The following is a 15560-nucleotide window of genomic DNA, read 5'->3' on the forward strand; positions in this document are numbered from 1 at the left end:
AGTCTCAATAGACAGTCAGCCAATGAATCTCAGGTTGCATCTAATTGACTACAGTTAACACACGTTCTGCTGAATAGAAGAAAAAAACAGAACTCTGACTATCAAAGCGTGGAGGCATAACAACTTGAAGGGAAAACAACAACGTCATAGGTCTTAGGTTTACTTACAGTCTACAACGAGGTGGTGAACATGAAAAAACACAACATACAGAAAACAAACCAGAATAGATCTGTTTCATGTTCTAACGACTACAAAACAGGGGAGGAGAGGTGGGGGGAGACAAGAAAAAAAAGAGATTGGGCAACATTCATTCTCCGGGCCTGTTCTCTATTGATTCTGACAGCTCATCAACATCACTTCAGATGTTAGAACACTGGAGTACTGTGTGTGACAAGGTTGGGAACAACACTCAACAATGCAGTGTCTTGCACTAGGATACAAGAAGCATCCCCCTTGTTGCAGCTTCCATCCAAACCTCCCTCAGACAGCATGCCTTCATCTGGCTATAAGTTCAGACAACAGACAAAGTGTTGATACACATCTATTAAATCAAAATCAAATCAAATCAAATTGTATTGGTCACATGCGCCGAATACAACAGGTGCAGACATTACAGTGAAATGCTTACTTACAGCCCTTAACCAACAGTGCATTTATTTTAAACAAAAAAAGTAAGAATAAAACAACAACAAAAAAAGTGTTGAGAAAAAAAGAGCAGAAGTAAAATAAAGTGACAGTAGGGAGGCTATATATACAGGGGGGTACCGTTGCAGAGTCAATGTCTGCGGGGGCACCGGCTAGTTGAGGTAGTTGAGGTAATATGTACATGTGGGTAGAGTTAAAGTGACTATGCATAAATACTAACAGAGTAGCAGCAGCGTAAAAAGGATGGGGGGTGGGGGCAGTGCAAATAGTCCGGGTAGCCATGATTAGCTGTTCAGGAGTCTTATGGCTTGGGGGTAGAAGCTGTTGAGAAGTCTTTTGGACCTAGACTTGGCACTCCGGTACGCGTGCCGTGCGGTAGCAGAGAGAACAGTCTATGACTAGGGTGGCTGGAGTCTTTGACAATTTTGAGGGCCTTCCTCTGACACCGCCTGGTATAGAGGTCCTGGATGGCAGGAATCTTTGCCCCAGTGATGTACTGGGCCGTACGCACTACCCTCTGTAGTGCCTTGCGGTCAGAGGCCAAGCAGTTGCCATACCAGGCGGTGATGCAACCAGTCAGGATGCTCTCGATGGTGCAGCTGTAGAATTTTTTGAGGATCTGAGGACCCATGCCAAATCTTTTTAGTCTCCTCAGGGGGAATAGGCTTTGTCGTGCCCTTTTCACGACTGTCTTGGTGTGTTTGGACCATGATAGTTCGTTGGTGATGTGGACACCAAGGAACTTGAAGCTCTCAACCTGTTCCACTACAGCCCCGTCGATGAGAATGGGGGCATGCTCAGTCCTCTTTTTTTTCCTGTAGTCCATAATCATCTCCTTTGTCTTGGTCACGTTGAGGGAGAGGTTGTTGTCCTGGCACCACACGGCCAGATCTCTGACCTCCTCCCTAGGCTGTCTCATCGTTGTCGGTGATCAGGCCTACCACTGTTGTGTCGTCGGCAAACTTAATGATGGTGTTGGAGTCGTGCCTGGCCATGCAGTCATGGGTGAACAGAGAGTACAGGAGGGGACTGAGCACGCACCCCTGAGGGGCCCCCGTGTTGAGGATCAGTGTGGCAGATGTGTTGTTACCTACCCTTACCACCTGGGGGCGGCCCGTCAGGAAGTCCAGGATCCAGTTGCAGAGGGAGGTGTTTAGTCCCAGGATCCTTAGCTTAGTGATGAGCTTAGAGGGCACTATGGTGTTGAATGCTGAGCTGTAGTCAATGAATAGCATTCTCACGTAGGTGTTCCTCTTGTCCAGGTGGGAAAGGGCAGTGTGGAGTGCGATAGAGATTGCATAATCTGTGGATCTGTTGGGGCGGTATGCAAATTGGAGTGGGTCTAGGGTTTCTGGGATTATGCTGTTGATGTGAGCCATGACCAGTCTTTCAAAGCACTTCATGGCTACAGACGTCAGTGCTACGGGTCGGGTAGTCATTTAGGCAGGTTATCTTAGAGTTCTTGGGCACGGGGACTATGGTGGTCTGCTTGAAACATGTTGGTATTACAGACTCAGTCAGGGACATGTTGAAAATGTCAGTGAAGACACTTGCCAGTTGGTCAGCACATGCTCGGAGTACACGTCCTGGTAATCCGTCTGGCCCTGCGGCCTTGTGAATGTTGACCTGCTTAAAAGTCTTACTCACATCGGCTACGGAGAGCGTGATCACATAGTCATCCGGAACAGCTGGTGCTCTCATGCATGCTTCAGTGTTGCTTGCCTCGAGCGAGCATAGAAGTGGTTTAGCCTCGTCTGGTAGGCTTGTGTCACTGGGCAGCTCGCGGCTGTGCTTCCCTTTGTAGTCTGTAATAGTTTTCAAGCCCTGCCACATCCGACGAGCGTCAGAGCCAGTGTAGTATGATTCAATCTTAGACCTGTATTGACTCTTTGCCTGTTTGATGGTTCGTCGGAGGTCATAGCGGGATTTCTTATAAGCGTCGGGTTAGAGTCCCGTTCCTTGAAAGCGGCAGCTCTACCCTTTAGCTCAGTGCGGATGTTTCCTGTAATCCATGGCTTCTGGTTGGGGGTATGTACGTACGGTCACTGTGGGGGACGACATCATCGATGCACTTATTGATGAAGCCAGTGACTGATGTGGTGTACTCCTCAATGCTGTCTGAAGAATCCCGGAACATGTTCCAGTCTGTGCTAGCGAAACAGTCCTGTAGCTTAGCATCTGCGTCATCTGACCACTTTTTTATTAACCGAATCACTGGTGCTTCCTGCTTCAGTTTTTGCTTATAAGCAGGAATCAGGAGGATAGAGTTATGGTCAGATTTGCCAAATGGAGGGCGAGGGAGAGCTTTGTATGCGTCTCTGTGTGTGGAGTAAAGGTGGTCTAGAGTTTTTTTCCCTCTGGTTGCACATTTAACATGCTGGTAGAAATTAGGTAGAACGGATTTAAGTTTCCCTGCATTAAAGTCCCCGGCCACTAGGAGCGCTGCATCTGGATGAGCGTTTTCCTGTTGATTAATGGCCTTGTACAACTCATTCAGTGCAATCTTAATGCCAGCATTGGTTTGTGGTGGTAAATAGACAGCTATGAAAAATATAGATGAAAACTCTCTTGGTAAATAGTGTGGTCTACAGCTTATCATAAGATACTCTACCTCAGGCGAGCAAAACCTCGAGACTTCTTTAGTATTTGATTTTGTGCACCAGCTGTTGTTTACAAATATACACAGACCGCCACCCCTTGTCTTACCCGAGTCAGCCGTTCTGTCCTGCCGATGTTGCGTATAGCCTGCTAGCTGAATGTTATCATTGTTGTCGTTCAGCCACGACTCCGTGAAACATAAGATATTACAATTTTTAATGTCCCGTTGGTAGGATAACCGTAATCTTAAATCGTCCATTTTATTCTCAAAAGCTTGAACGTTGGCTAATAGGATTGATGGAAGAGGCAGTTTACTCGCTCGCCGTCGGATCCTTACAAGGCACCCGGATCTGCGTCCGCGATATCTCCGTCTCTTCCTCACGCGAATGACGGGGATTTGGGCCTTGTCGGGTGTCTGTAGGATATCCTTCGCGGCCGCCTCGTTGAAGAAAAAATCTTCGTCCAATGCGAGGTGAGTAATCGCTGTCCTGATATCCAGAAGCTCTTTTTGGTTATAAGAGACGATGGCAGAAACATTATGTACAAAATAAATTACAAATAACGCGGAAAAACACACATAATAGTACAATTGGTTAGAGGGCTGTAAAACGGCAGCCATCTTCTCCGGCGCTGTTCTCAGGTTTTAGGAGGATACCAGGGGCAGGACATTTTTACTTTTACACTAGCTGGGGGGGAGGGAGGGAAGGAGGGCGAGAGAGAGAAAGAGAGAGAGAGAGGATTGGTTCCTACAGCACTTGCCTGGATTCAAATAATATTTGTTATCTTTCAAATACTTTAGCTGCCCGTTATTGAGCTTGCCTGGCCTAATGGATCCAATGGAATTGGCCCAAAAGTGAAAATTCTGGCACTCCTGACAATTAAAAGGCTCAATTAAATTATGAATGAAAACAAAAACAATTTGAACCCTGGTCTGCTACGAAGGCTTCTACTGTGTTCCTTTCCTCCACTAATGCACTTAAATCGTCTAGGAGACACAAACAGGAAGGAAGGTCGTCCTCGACACTTGACTGGTGCTAAAAGTAATTTCAAAAATTGTTTCTAAAGTGATATAAGAAGAAGAGAGATGTGATTTCAGTTGAGTTGGTCATCACTGAGGAAAAATGTGGGCGCTCCAATTTAGAAGAGAATGGGCAAAGTGTTAAAGTACTAAAAGGGGGACCTGGTGAAGAAACATTGGCAAATTGGGAAAAACACTTTCCCCCAATTCCATTTTTGAAGCAATTTTGTATCTTTATAGCATATGTATGTGCTTTGCAAGTTGTTCCAACTTTGAAAACTGCCTTTAATCAACAGATAAAGTTACATACATTTTTTTTACATCAATAGAGGTACTAACATGTTACAGAAACCAGTTTACAGAGATACAAACATTGAATTAGATTTAAACCTACTGTAAATGTCTGGTGGGGACGGTTGGTTGTTTCACAGCGACTAAGGCCCCTCCTTTATCCAGAAACCAGACGTTGTGCTCCTCCTCAAATATCTGAAAGAGAACACACAGACAATTCAATTGAAAATATGATTTACATACAGTTTTTACTATATACCTACAATATATGTAAGAAACTACAGCAGTTTACAGCTGAATACTGAGAGTTTCAAAACAGCTCATGATCAAAAGGCAGAGACAGCAGTACATGTCCAAAATACGTATTCTCCAGACTACAATAATCAGTGTTTTCCTTGATTAGAATGCCTTAGATTTAACCTGCAAATTCAGTCTAAACTCACCTGTCTCCAGTTGTTACCAGCATCAGATGAGATGAACATTCCAACGTTATTATACGACAGCTAAGACCCAATATTCCCTGTGGTAAAAATACAACAAAGCATTAGTTAAATATTCAAACGATGCTGAAAATATGAAGATGCTATGAATTACAATGAGATAATAGATGTAGAGAAGAGAAGAACAACCATTCATGTTTAATGTGGATGGATATTTCTCAGTTTTTCTTAAGAAATTATGTAACATTTTCCTCTCTGAGGATATCTCTCCACTTTGTTGATTTGAGGTGATATCTCCCAACCACTGTTCTGTGTCAGGCGTGAGTTTTGAGCAGCATCGTGTTTGTCAGGTTCACGAACTGATCTCTGCACCAGCTGATGTGTGTGTGCATGTGTGCGTGTGTGAGGGCGCAGGGGTGAGTGATTCACTGGGCCAACACAAAGGTTTGTGTAGAAATACCCGAACACACACTTACAAACAAACAATCTGTTGTGTCATGTGTCCTCAGTCTGCTTTTTCCCACTTAAATAAACCGGGGACTTTGCGTCATCCAAAAACTAACATCTATGAGTAAGGACAACATCAGAAGTGTGATAGTGTGTCTCTGGCCAGAGTACAGTTATACAGTACAGTTATACAGGCTGACAGTGGTTTAGGGATCTCACAGACCCAGTAAGAGATTAGAGGATAGGAGGAGAGAACAAACTATTGTTTTGGTGACAGAGCAAATATTGTTTGAGGACAGAGATCAAGAAAGCAGATTCATTGATGTAGACCATTTTTGTTGTTGTTGCTGAGATACAATATTTTCCTAGACAATTGAAGATTAGTTGTTTATAGCAGGACTTGCAAATCCCCATCAGTAATGTTAGGGATTGCATAATCATCATAATATTCACAATCAAATGGAAATTCAGCACTAACTGGAAATGAAAGACAGCTATTCTCCTTTTGTACCATTACCTAAATTGAATTGATGTCTTTCTATTCAGCCAAATGAATTCCACATAAGTGGACAATAAGGTAATCTAATCTAATCTTATCTATCAAATGGTAATTCTGTATTCTCTCACCTGTGGCCACTATGATTCCCGGTGCTGAGGCCTTGGTTGATATGCTGCCTGACAGGTAGGGGTTTTCAGACGTCTGCAGTTGGAGATGGAGTGAACAGAAGGGCTGAGGGGTGAGAAATGACAGACAGTCCATTATATTTGACAAAGCCATTATACACTGGTCAATCAAATCCCCAATGTTACACAGAACACTATAGGGTTGATCTTTAAAGGTGCACAAAGAATATGCTTTTTATTTGAAGAGAAGGTCCTTTTAGATAAGGAAAAGAAAAGCTACTATGCTGTCTTTATCAGGCTTTCATCTCAGAAACCCTGAAGATATTGCCTAATAGAATCCTTTTGATTCTGAAGTCTTCCAGTGAGTTACATTTACACCAAATGCTAACAACAATGCTAACATAGGCAGTTAACTATACAACAAACTATATTTGGTTAACAAAACAAAACACAAGTAAGCCAATTCCCGCAGCCTCCCTCTGAAAAAACCATGCTGCGCCTCCATAGTTTGTCTTAATTGTCGTTATCAGTCATTAATACAGAGGGGTCGAGCCGACAACAAAATACAATATTATCTGTTCACAGAGCCCCCCCAAAACATTTCCACTTTCATCTTTGCCTATTGATAGCGTGACACTGCTGTAAGGACACCAAGGGCAAAGGGATTAAACAGGGTAATCAAAAGGAATCTTAATTAGAATGTCACATGAATGCACAATCGTATTAAACCTATAACCCACTCAGCGCACAGTGTGCAGACTCCACAATTGCCTCCCTAGGCTTTTAAGCAGTATGAACTCTTACTGCTAATGTCTCAGTTATTTCTCTACATAGTCATCCTTTACAGTCACCTCACGTGGGATAAAAGGTAAGATAGGGCACATAAATTAATAATAACTTTAAATAATAAAGAGTGTGTACACAATTCGTCTTCATGTCATAGCTTAAATGTGATTATGTAAAGTAATTTCCCTTCCATTAAGATGAGTAAGCAAACTCCCTTGAGTGTGTGATGTAACACACAGTTATCATTGATGTACATAACTTGAAGGGAACTGAACACATATTCCTTTATTAAAATGAACTTCCAATGGAGATTCTTTTTTGAGTATGCCTTTTTAGTCCTGGAGTAGGCTTAATCTGGGTCTAGGAAAGCACCTCAAAGAGTTCAGGCAGTCTTAGATCATGTATGATTACCACAGCAATGAGCCTTCCCTGTTAACGTCAGTATAACTCACCAGTACACAGTGGATGTCGTTGCCAGCCAAGTCTGTCGCAGGGGCCTGCAGTAACCTCCAATCACGGCCCTTGTTGTAGGTGATGTAGGTCTTCATCTGGTTGTCCAGCCTCCTGTTAGCAATCAGTTAAGTTTGGACACACCTACTCATTCAAGGGTTTTTCTTTATTTTTACTAATTTCTACATTGCAGAATAATGGTGAAGACATCAAAACTATGACATTTTTTTGAAACCAAAAAAGTGTTGAACAAATCAAAATATATTTTATATTTGAGATTCTTCAAATAGCCACCCCTTGCCTTGATGACAGCTTTGCACACTCTTGGCATTCTCTCAACCAGCTTCACCTGGAATGCTTTTCCAACAGTCTAGTGCTGAGCACTTGTTGGCTGCTTTTCCTTCAATCTGCGGTCCGACTCATCCCAAACCATCTCAATTGGGTTGAGGTCGGGGGATTGTGGAGGCCAGGTCATCTGATGCAGCACTCCATCACTCTCCTTCTTTGTAAAATAGCCCTTACACAGCTTGTAGGTGTGTTGGGTCATTGTCCTGTTGAAAAACAAATTATAGTCCCACTAAGCCCAAGCCAGATGGGATGGCGTATCGCTGCAGAATGCTGTGGTGCCATGCTGGTTAAGTGTGCCTTGAATTCTAAATAAATCACAGACCAGCAAAGCACCCCCACACCATAACACCTCCTCCTCCATGAAATACACATGTGAAAATCATCCGTTCACCCACACCACGTCTCACAAAGACATGGCTGTTGCAACCAAACATTTCCAATTTGTATTCCAGACCAAAGGACACATTTCCACCGGGCTAATGTCCATTGTTCGTGTTTCTTGGCCCAAGCAAGTCTCTTCTTCTTATTGGTGTCCTTTAGTAGTGGTTTCTTTGCAGCAATTTGACCATGAAGGCCTGATTCACACAGTCCCCTCAGAACAGTTGATGTTAAGATGTGTCTGTGACTTGAACTCTGTGAAGCATTTATTTGGGCTGCAATTTCTGAGGCTGGTAACTCTAATGAACTTATCCTCTGCAGCAGAGGTAACTCTGGGTCTTCCATTCCTGTGGAGGTCCTCATGAGAGCCAGTTTCATCATAGCGATTGATGGTTTTTGCGACAGCACTTGAAGAAACTTTCAAAGTTCTTGAAATGTTCCGTATTGACTGACCTTCATGTCTTAAAGTATTGATTGACTGTCTTTTCTCTTTGCTTATTTCAGCTGTTCTTGCCATAATATGGACTTGGTCTTTTACGAAATAGGGCCATCTTCTGTATACCCACCCTACCTTGTCACAACACAACTGATTGGTTCAAACGCATTAAGAAGGAAAGAAATTCCACAAATTAACTTTTAAGAAGGCACACCTGTTAATTGAAATGCATTCCAGGTGACTACCTCATGAAGCTGTTTGAGAGAATGCCAAGAGTGTGCAAAGCTGTCTTCAAGGCAAAGGGTGGCTATTTGAAGAATCTCAAATATAAAATATATTTTGATTTGTTTAACACTTTTTTTGTTACTACATGATTCCATATGTGTTATTTCATAGTTTTGATGTCTTCACTATTATTCTACAATGTAAAAAATAGTAAAAATAAAGAAAAACCCTTGAATGAGTAGGTGTTTCCAAACTTTTGACTGGTACTGTATATATATATTTTTAAACACAATTCACAAAAGTAGTGCACTGGTCCTTTACTAGTCCTGTACTAGCGGAACAATATACTGTGGGGGGGAAAAAAAATATGTGTCAGCCACCAATTGTGCAAGTTCTCCCACTTAAAAAGATGAGAGAGGCCTGCAATTTTCATCATAGGTACACGTCAACTATGACAGACAAAATGAGAATTTTTTTTCCAGAAAATCACATTGTAGGATTTTTAATGAATTTATTTGCAAATGATGGTGGAAAATAAGTATTTGGTCAATAACAAAAGTTTCTCAATACTTTGTTATATACCCTTTGTTGGCAATGACACAGGTCAAACGTTTTCTGTAAGTCTTCACAAGGTTTTCACACACTGTTGCTGGTATTTTGACCCATTCCTCCATGCAGATCTCCTCTAGAGCAGTGATGTTTTGGGGGCTGTCGCTGGGCAACACGGACTTTCAACTCCCTCCAAAGATTTTCTATGGGGGTTGAGATCTGGAGACTGGCTAGGCCACTCCAGGACCTTGAAATGCTTCTTACGAAGCCACTCCTTCGTTGCCCGGGCGGTGTGTTTGGGATCATTGTCATGCTGAAAGACCCAGCCACGTTTCATCTTCAATGCCCTTGCTGATGGAAGGAGGTTTTCACTCAAAATCTCACGATACATGGCCCCATTCATTCTTTCCTTTACACGGATCAGTCGTCCTGGTCCCTTTGCAGATAAAAAGCCCCAAAGCATGATGTTTCCACCCCCATGCTTCACAGTTGGTATGGTGTTCTTTGGATGCAACTCAGCATTCTTTGTCCTCCAAACACGGTGAGTTGAGTTTTTACCAAAAAGTTCTATTTTGGTTTCATCTGACCATATGACATTCTCCCAATCCTCTTCTGGATCATCCAAATGCACTCTAGCAAACTTCAGACAGGCCTGGACATGTACTGGCTTAAGCAGGGGGACACGTCTGGCACTGCAGGATATGAGTCCCTGGCGGCGTAGTGTGTTACTGATGGTAGGCTTTGTTACTTTGGTCCCAGCTCTCTGCAGGTCATTCACTAGGTCCCCCTGTGTGGTTCTGGGATTTTTGCTCACCGTTCTTGTGATCATTTGACCCCACGGGGTGAGATCTTGCGTGGAGCCCCAGATCGAGGGAGATTATCAGTGGTCTTGTATGTCTTCCATTTCCTAATAATTGCTCCCACAGTTGATTTCTTCAAACCAAGCTGCTTACCTATTGCAGATTCAGTCTTCCCAGCCTGGTGCAGGTCTACAATTTTGTTTCTGGTGTCCTTTGACAGCTCTTTGGTGTTGGCCATAGTGGAGTTTGGAGTGTGACTGTTTGAGGTTGTGGACAGGTGTCTTTTATACTGATAACAAGTTCAAACAGGTGCCATTAATACAGGTAACGAGTGGAGGACAGAGGAGCCTCTTAAAGAAGAAGTTACAGGTCTGTGTGAGCCAGAAATCTTGCTTGTTTGTAGGTGACCAAATACTTATTTTCCACCATAATTTGCAAATAAATTCATTAAAAATCCTACAATGTGATTTTCTGGAATTGTTTTTCTCAATTTGTCTGTCATAGTTGACGTGTACCTATGATGAAAATTACAGGCCTCTCTCATCTTTTTAAGTGGGAGAACTTGCACAATTGGTGGCTGACTAAATACTTTTTTCCCCCATTGTAGCTGTGTCACGCCCTGACCTTTAATGCCTGTTGTTTCTTGTTTGTTTGGTCAGGGTGTTCATTCTATGTTTTGTATATCTATGTTGGCTGGGTGTGGTTCCCAATCAGAGGCAGCTGTCGATCGTTGTCTCTGATTGGGGATCATACTTAGGCAGCCATTTTGCCTACCTTTAGTTGTGGGATCTTGTTTCTGGTTTGGCTTGTTTATGTGTAGCCCATTAGAACGTCACATCACGTCACGTTACGTTGCTTTTGTTGTTTTGTTGGTGTTTCTATAATAAACGACTATGTACGCATACCACGCTGCACCTTGGTCCAATCCTTTACACGACAAACGTGACAGAAGATCCCACCACCAACGGACCAAGCAGCGTGCCCAGGAGGAGCAAACACCCTGGACACAGGTGTGGAAGACATTGTGGTCTTGGGAGGATATATTTGCTGGTAAAGGACCCTGGGCGAAGGTAGAAGCCCAGGTAGGAGAGGATCAACGGCGACGCCAACGGTGCCGACCGCTAAGGAAGCCTGAGAGGCAACCCCAATAAAAATATTTGGGGGGGCACACGGGGTGGTTCGCTAAGCAGCAGGAGGCTCGGAGAGACCTGCAGATTAGCACTCTGACAGAAGAGACAACCACCTTACGGGGGCTGATCACGAAGATAGAGCAGGAGAGCTCCCTTAGGGAGAAGGAGTCAATGGTTGCACAGAGAGAGGAGCTGGCCAGGCAACAAGAGAAGCAGAGAGAGGAATTAACCCCCCAGCAGCAGAGAGCTCAGTCTTTAGAGCAGAGGTTAGCAGAGCCAACTTCCCGCACTCGCTTTGAGGAGCGTGTGACCGTGCAGGCACCAGGCTATGAGCCGGCTTTACGCACTGTGCCGCCAGTGCACCTTCACAGACCGGTAAAGCCCGTGCCTGCTCCCCGCACCAGACCAGTGGTGCGTGTCCCCAGCCCGGTATGGCTGGTGCCAGAGTAGTCCGCTCCACCGGTGCCAAGTCCAGTTCCGGTCAACTGCTCCACTCCTGTGCCAGAGCAGTCCGCTCCACCGGTGTTAGTCCAGCTCCGGTCAGCTGCTCCAGTCCAGAGCCAGAGCAGTCCGCTCCACCGGGGTCCAGTTCAGCTCCGGTCAGCGGCTCCACTCCAGTGCCAGAGCAGTCTGCTCTACCGGTGCCTAGTCCAGCCCCGGTCAGCTGCTCCAGTCCAGAGCCAGAGCTCTGAGGGTCCAGACAGGGCTTGGTGCATCGTGGGAGGACTGAGAGGGGAAGCATCACGCCAAGATCCAGACCGGACCAGGGGTGCAACGGGGAGGAAGAAAGGGAGAGGACGTCACGCCCGGAGCCGGAGCCGCCGCCGAGGCTAGATGCCCACCCGAGGTTTTGCGGCCGGAGTCCGCACCTTTGGGGGGGGTACTGTCACGCCCTGACCTTTAATGCCTGTTGTTTCTTGTTGGTTTGGTCAGGGTGTACATTCTATGTTTTGTATATCTATGTTGGCCGGGTGTGGTTCCCAATAAGAGGCAGCTGTCGATCGTTGTCTCTGATTGGGGATCATACTTAGGCAGCCATTTTGCCTACCTTTAGTTGTGGGATCTTGTTTCTGGTTTGGCTTGTTTATGTGTAGCCCATTAGAACTTTACGTTACGTTGCTTTTGTTGTTTTGTTCGGTGTTTCTATAATAAATACGTACGCATACCACGCTGCTCCTTGGTCCAATCCTTTACACGACGAACGTGACAAGCTGTCTGTTTCCTGCGTCTATGCTGACAGAAATCAGACTGGTCACAAAACCAGTGTCACGGTTCCCTAAGACAGAACCCAGAAGCAGACCAGGACAAGGAGAGTTGAACGAAGGTGAGTGTTTATTACAGATTCAAAAGGTGCAGAATAATCCAGGAGACGGAGCGGGTGGCGGAGATGAGTAGGTGGAGGTGAAGTGGCAGATTAAATGATGGCACGGCAGGGGTTGGGTGAAGGTTCCGGGAGAATGACTGTAGACAGAAAAAAACTGAGGTGAGTACAAGGCAGGTCAACAAGGTGCAAAACAACAAAACTAACGCTAGTACTAAGAGGCTGATACGCTGACAAAACATACTGTTAATGGCTAACGATCCGGCAGGGAATGGATGTTAGGCCAGAGCCTAAGAAGGGTGATGATCAGGACCAGGTGTGCAGATTGCTGATGGGATGCAGGTGCGGAAATCAAGAGAGCTCCCGGAGCGTTCCAGAACCCTCGGGAAACTGGAGATCACGAGCAGAAAAAACTAGTCCACCGACAGGACCCGACTCAGACTGCCGGGATCGTTACAGTACCCCCCTCCGACGAACGCCACCGGGCGGACTCCCGGAGCGCCAGGATGGAGGCGGTAGAAGTCACGGATGAGGTCAGCATCTAGGATCTGTCGCCGCGGAATCCAACTCCTCTCTTCAGGACCATACCCCTCCCAGTCCACGAGATACTGGAAACCCCGGCCCCGCCGTCTGGAATCCATGATGCGTCGCACCGTGTAGGCAGGACCACCTCCGATCATCCGAGGAGGAGGAGGAGGAGGCGGAGGAGGCAACAGAGGACTGAGGAAAACAGGCTTGAGGCAGGAGACATGAAAGGTGGGATGGACTCTGAGCGTCCTCGGGAGTTTGAGTCGAACTGCCACCGGATTGATCACCTTCTCCACCACAAACGGACCAATGAACTTCGGTAACAACTTCCTAGACTCAGTCCGTAAAGGAAGATCCCGTGTGGCCAACCAGACCCTATCTCCGATGGTGTAGGTGGGAGCGGGGATCCGGCGACGATTCGCCTGGAGCTGATACCGGTCCGAAACTCTAAGGAGTGCCTTTCTGGCCCGATGCCAGGTCCGGTGGCAACGACGAATATGGGCCTGAACAGAAGGCACTGAGAGCTCCTTCTCCTGAGAAGGGAACAAGGGAGGTTGGTAGCCATACAGGCACTGGAAGGGAGACATCCCAGTGGCAGATGTAGGGAGAGTATTGTGGGCATACTCAACCCAAGGCAACTGAGAGACCCAGGAGGTGGGGTTGGAAGAGGCCAGGCAGCGTAGCGTGGATTCCATCTTCTGGTTGGCTCTCTCCGCCTGACCATTGGATTGGGGGTGAAAACCAGATGTGAGACTGACTGTAGCTCCAATGGCCAAACAGAAGGACTTCCAGACAGCAGAGGTAAACTGAGGGCCACGGTCGGAAACGATATCACTGGGCAACCCGTGGACCCTGAAAACCTCCCTAACCAGGATCTCGGACGTCTCCGAGGGCAGAGGGAAGCTTGGCAATTGGCACAAAGTGGGCGAACTTGCTGAATCTGTCCACGATAGTCAGAACGACCGTGTTCCCCTCAGAAGCGGGCAACCCAGTGACAAAGTCCAGGGCTAGATGCGACCATGGTCGCCGGGGAATAGGAAGGGGGTGAAGTAGTCCAGAGCTGGGCCGATTGGTACTCTTATTCTGCGCACACACTGGACAGGCAGCAACATAACCCCGAGTATCCTCGGCCATGGCAGGCCACCAAAAACGTCTGCGAAGAAACGCCATCGTCCGAGCCACGCCAGGGTGACAAGCCATCTTGCTGGCGTGGGACCATTTGAGGACCGCAGGACGAACCGACTCAGGCACAAACAACCGACCGGGTGGACCGTTACCGGGACCGGGCTGCGTCCGAAGAGCCGCCATCACCTCCTCCTCAATCTTCCACCTAACAGCTCCCACGACGCAGTTCCGGGGGAGAATTGTCTCGGTCTTGGACCCACTCTCCTCCGTCTTGGAGAACATCCGAGACAAGGCGTCCGCCTTGCCGTTCTTAGATCCAGGTCGGAACGTCAGGGAAAAATTGAATCGTCCGAAAAACAACGACCACCTGGCCTGACGGGAGTTGAGACGTCTAGCCGATTGCACGTAAGCAAGATTCTTGTGGTCAGTCCAGACAATAAACGGTTGCTCCGCCCCCTCCAACCAGTGGCGCCACTCCTCCAAGGCAAGTTTCACCGCGAGAAGCTCCCGGTTACCCACATCGTAATTCCTCTCCGCAGGCGAAAGGCGACGAGAGTAGTAGGCGCAGGGATGGAGTTTACTGTCCGTGGAGCATCGCTGCGACAGGATGGCGCCAACTCCCACATCAGACGCGTCCACTTCAACGACGAACTGACGGGCCGTGTCCGGTTGAGAGAGAATCGGTGCGTTGGTGAATCGCCTCTTCAAATCCAGAAACGCTCGATCCGCCTCCGGATTCCACTTGAAGCTCCTGATACTGGAAGTCAAGGCAGTTAACGGAGCGGCCACACGGCTGTAATCCCGGATGAACCTGCGGTAGAAATTCGCAAACCCCAAAAATCTCTGGAGCTGCAATCTCGTACCGGGCTGGGCCCATTCCAGAACCGCTCTAACCTTCTCCTGGTCCATCCTAATCTCTCCCCTGGAGATGATGTACCCGAGAAAGGATGTCGTGTGGGCGTGAAACTTCGCACTTCTCGGCCTTCACGAACAGGCGATTCTCCAACAATCGCTGCAGAACCTGCCGGACATGCTGGACGTGGTCGGAAGGTTCCTTCGAGAAGATCAGAATGTCATCCAGGTAAACAAACACAAAGAGACCGATCATATCTCTCAGGACGTCGTTCACCATACTCTGGAATACCGCTGGAGCATTGGTCAGTCCAAACGGCATCACCTGATACTCGAGTGACCCATCGGTGTATTGAAACCCGTCAACCACTCGTCTCCCTCTCTGATCCGGACCATGTGATACGCATTGCGTAGGTCTAGCTTGGTGAACACCGTAGCACCCTGTAAGGAGTCGAAGGCAGAACTCATCAAGGGCAGGGGATACTTGTTCTTGACCGTGATGTCATTCAACCCCCGATAATCAATACACGGTCGAAGAGAGCCATCCTTCTTACCCACAAAGAAGAATC

At 46.7% G+C, this 15560-nt stretch overlaps 1 pseudogene; it reads right to left on the minus strand.

Moving 5' to 3' along the window:
* The window catches only part of LOC121532513, a 61994-nt pseudogene that overhangs the window by 33228 nt on the left and 13206 nt on the right, over positions 1-15560 (minus strand).

Source organism: Coregonus clupeaformis, chromosome 10 (genome assembly GCF_020615455.1).
Source record: "Coregonus clupeaformis isolate EN_2021a chromosome 10, ASM2061545v1, whole genome shotgun sequence".
NCBI classification, from domain to species: Eukaryota; Metazoa; Chordata; class Actinopteri; order Salmoniformes; family Salmonidae; genus Coregonus; species Coregonus clupeaformis.